The sequence below is a fragment of the Gossypium raimondii genome, chromosome 10, assembly GCF_025698545.1.
Source record: "Gossypium raimondii isolate GPD5lz chromosome 10, ASM2569854v1, whole genome shotgun sequence".
In the NCBI taxonomy this organism is placed as follows: Eukaryota; Viridiplantae; Streptophyta; class Magnoliopsida; order Malvales; family Malvaceae; genus Gossypium; species Gossypium raimondii.
In genome coordinates, this window is record NC_068574.1 from 23277460 (window position 1) to 23282148 (window position 4689).

At 34.2% G+C, this 4689-nt stretch overlaps 1 non-coding gene across 1 annotated transcript; it reads right to left on the bottom strand.

Annotated features, from left to right (window-relative positions):
- Window positions 1-2918: 2918 nt before the first annotated feature.
- On the bottom strand, window positions 2919-3023 carry LOC128034244 (small nucleolar RNA R71). Its single transcript, XR_008190374.1, has one exon. It is a non-coding gene; the product is annotated as a small nucleolar RNA R71 (small nucleolar RNA).
- Between the last annotated feature and the right edge of the window lie 1666 nt (window positions 3024-4689).

Here is a 4689-nt window from a genome sequence, read left to right on the forward strand (position 1 = left end):
ACTTTACTTATCTTAAAAATTCGGGGCATATAATTTTACTTTTGAAATTAATTTCACTATTCACAACAAAGATGTCCACTTGTGCAGCAGTTACTAATTTAGTTATAACTCAAGCTACGAAATACAAAATTTAAATCCGTAAATTTTCCCTGAAACTAGACTTAAACTTATTCTTACCATAAATTTTTCAGAATTTTTGGTTTAGCCAATTGGCACAGTTTATTTGTTAAAGTCTCCCCTGTTTCACCACTCGACTATCCTGACCTCTTGTCACTAAAAATAAGCTTTTTCATTGTAGGAATTTCATATGGTGTTATAAATTGCTTCTACAGAAAATAGACTCAACAAGGAATCTAGAAATATAAACTAAAACTTATAAACATTTTTGTGAAATTTTTAATGATTTTCTAAACTCAGAACAGAGGACTCCAAAAACAGTTCTGACCCTATCTCACTAAAATTCACATATCTTAAAATATAAAATTTATTTTGCTACACCATTATTTTTATATGAAAGTAGACTAAATAATATTTAATTCTATATTTAATTAATCTTCTAATTCAATTTATACTATCCTAGGTGATTTTTCAAATCCACATCACTGTTGCTGGTTGAAATCTGTTTCTTGGCAAATTTTACTCTTTCATGATTTCTATGCATGATTTATCACCTAAACATTTGTAACAACAAACACCTTCATACTTAGCCATTTTAAAAACCATTCATCATCAAATAATTACATATCATTTTTTAGCAAAATCATAAATACAAACATTCAAAATAACTACGTCCCTATACATGCCATAACGCAAACATGGTTCATCATAAAATACCGAGTTGTTATCGTTGATAGTGTGGACGATCTCCGACGTTTTTAAGTTCCTGAAAGTAGCTTTACAATACTATAAGAGAAAGAAAAATAAAAGAAATAAGCATAAAGCTTAGTAAGTTTACTAGCAAATAAATAACAACATTTAACACAAATAATTAAACTCAAATGTCAAGATCTCTAGTTTACTCTTTATTTAATCTCATTCTCGTTCTCTTGTTGGTTTACTTAGTTAACTCATGATCGTAACTTATTCTTCTCTTGCTAAAACATTGAGTATCAATTGATAATACGTAAGTTCTTAACTCTTATAACTCATCACAGCTTGCCATTTATGCTTTTAAATGAACTTTCACTAACATGATTCGTTTACTAGCCCGTTGAGCCACGTTGGAATAATAAGGACACTTGGGTCTTTTCTGATAATAACATGCCAAAGCCATATCCCAGACATGGTCTTACATGGGATGTTCTAATATCGGTACCCATGCCATGTCCCAGACATGGTCTTACGGGGGACCTCTCATCTCGGTGCCAACGCCATGTCCCAGACATGGTCTTACATGAGACCTCTCATCTCGGTGCCAATGTCATATCCCAGACATGGTCTTACATGAGACCTCTTTACCCAAATGTCATGACATTTGTCTCCGATACGTTCCTCATGTTTCAACGGGGCTTTTTAACACCGATTCTCTGTCATCTCATACTTGAGTCAACATTAAATAAATTCATAAAATAAATGCATAATTGCTGGAAAATAACAATATTAATAATAATTATTGAAATATTGTATTTATTTACCGTAAACTTTCCTCAGTACAAAATATAGCCAAATTCACCAACTTAGCCTTCAACTTTATTCTCTCATTTGTCTAACCTCGAGTTTTGTTCTTCTTGATCTAAAATAGCAAATTTAACTCATTTAATACTCACAATCAAAATAGCCATCGACTCTAACTTTGGCAAAATTATGATTTTGCCCCTAAACTTATGTAGAATTACACTTTTTCCCCAAAGCTCGGAAATTAAACTTCAACTCTTTTTCTTATGTTTTATAACATGCTGAACATTTTTCCCTTGTATGACAACATCAAATTCTTACTCTAACATTTACTTATGAACATTAGGTATTTTTCTCGATTATATCAATATACTCGTCTTCACTTAAAATCGACTAGCAAAAGTTGTTTAACATAATTCCTAGCTTTATATTCCACCATAAAACATCAAAATAAACACTTTTCACCTATGGGTATTTTTCCAAATATAAAGCCTAGGTTAAATTATTGCTAGAATAAGCTAAATTAAGCTATCGGGATCTCAAAAACGTAAAGAGCATTAAAAACGGGGCTTGGGATCACTTACCATGGAGCTTGGAAGCTTGAAAACCCTAACTATGGCTTCTCCGCTTGCTAAACTCAGCCTAATGAAGAAGATGATCAAAACTTGGCTTTTAATTTTGTTTTTAATTCATTTTAATAACTAAATGACTAAAATACCCTTAATGAAAAACTTTGGAAACATGCCTAACCATGTCCATTTTTGTCCACCAACTTAACCAATGGTCTAATTACCATATAAAGACCTCCAATTTAAAATTTCATAACAATTGGACACCTCTAACATATAGAACTCAACTTTTGCACTTTTTACAATTTAGTCATTTTGACTAAATTGAGTGCCCAAACGTCAAAATTTTTGAGCGAAATTTTCACGAAATATTTTCGTGAAATTGTAGGCCATAGAAATATAATAAAAATAAAATTTTCCTAATCGGATTTGTGGTCCTGATACCACAGTTTGAATTGAAGCCTGTGATGTTTCAGATGCTTCAAATAGTGGGTAAATTTAGTGGAATGCCCACAGAAGATCCGTACCTTCACCTTTGACTGCTCTTAGAGGTGAATGATTCCTTCAAGATAGCCAATGTATCTGAATACGCATTGAGATTGAAGATGTTTCCATACTCAATGCGAGATAGAGCACGAGCATGGCTTAATTCATTGCCACCCGATTCTATTTTTACATGGCAAGAATTGGCAAAACGCTTTCTGGTTAAGTATTTCCCACCTAGCAAAAATGCTAAGTTACAGAATAAGATCACTAATTTTCAGCTAATGGATGATGAATCTTTATCGAGGCATGGGAAAGATTTAAAGAGTTACTACGTAAATTCCCTCACCATGGGATTCCGCATTGCATTAAGGTGAAGACATTTTATAATGGTCTCAATGTACGCACTAGGACGGTGGTAGATGCTTCTGTACTTTCTAAGTCTTATAATAAGACTTATGAAATTATCGAGAAAGTAGCCAGTAACAACTATCAATGACAGACCAATCAAGTAGCTCCAGGAAGACGAGTAGTAGGAGTGCATGAAGTGGATGCTCTCACTTCACTTGCAGCTCAGGTATTTTCAATTTTTTCAATGCTTAAAAACTTTTCTACTAATGGTCTAAATAATGTTGCAACTTAACCACCAAGTTAATTAAACATTATTTCCTCCATATACTATGGGGATGGACATTTGTTTGAGAATTTTCCATCAAATCCCAAGTCTGTTTATTACGTAGGAAATCAAAACCAGAATAGAAGTGTATAAGGACCACAGCCCAACTTCTATAACCCTTCATGGCGAAACCATCCATACTTTTCTTGGAGTAACCAAGGAGTTAGATCGAACAACACCTGCATACAACTTAGATCAAATCAACCTCCAGGGTTCAATAAAAAAGTTTGGAAACCACCATAAGCTGAGCCTTCCAATAATTTGGAGAATTTGTTGAAGGCGTACATGGCTAAGAATGACGCCTTAATCCAAAGCCAAGCAATAACACTAAAAAATTTAGAGAACCAAATAGGTCAGTTAGCTACGGAGCTTCGTAATATACCCCAATGAGCCTTGCTAAGTGACACAGAAAATCCAAGGAATACGGGTAAGGAACACTACAAAGCAGTTGTTTTACGAAGCGAAAGGACTTTGAAACCTAAGGAAGCTGAGGTTGAAGTTGAACCTGCCAAGAAAAAGGAAAATCAACCGAAAATTGAAATATATGCACTACAGATTCCAGATTCTGAAAATTCTGAAGAGATAAAATCTAAACTAGTCAATTCTGATAAGCTAACACCTTTTTCAAATGCAGATACAATACCTTAGAAAAGTTATCCGATCCAAGCCAAGGTTCCATCACCTTCGTATCCATAAAGACTTAAGAAATAGAAACAATAGGTGCAATTCAAGAAATCTAGTGATGTTCTTAAGCAGCTTCATATCAATATCCCATTGGTAGAAGCCTTAGAACAAATGCCTAACTATGTCAAGTTCATGAAGGACATTTTTTTCAAGAAGAAGAGGCTTGGCGAGTTTGGGATTGTAGCATTAACAAAGGGGTGTAGTGCATTCCTACAGAACAAGCTATCTATGAAAATGAAGGACCCCGTGAGCTTTGCTATACCTTGTAACATTGGAGAATCTTACTGTGGTAAAGCTCTATGCGATCTAGGAGCAAGCATAAAATTGATGCCAATGTATGTTTTTAAGATATTGGGTATAGGTGATGTTCGACCAACAACTGTGACACTCCAACTGGCAGATCGATCTCTAGCATACCCGGAAGGAAAGATCGAAGATGTTCTAGTACATGTAGATAAGTTTATTTTTCCTGCTAATTTTATTGTTTTAGATTTTGAAGCAGATAAGGAAGTGTCAATCATCTTGAAGAGACCTTTTGTAGCAATGGGGAGAACATTAACAGATATGTAGAAAGGTGAACTCACTATGTGAGTTCAAGATGATCAGATGACTTTTAATGTTCTTAAAGCCATGAAATTCCCTGATCCGGTGGAAGAATGCTCA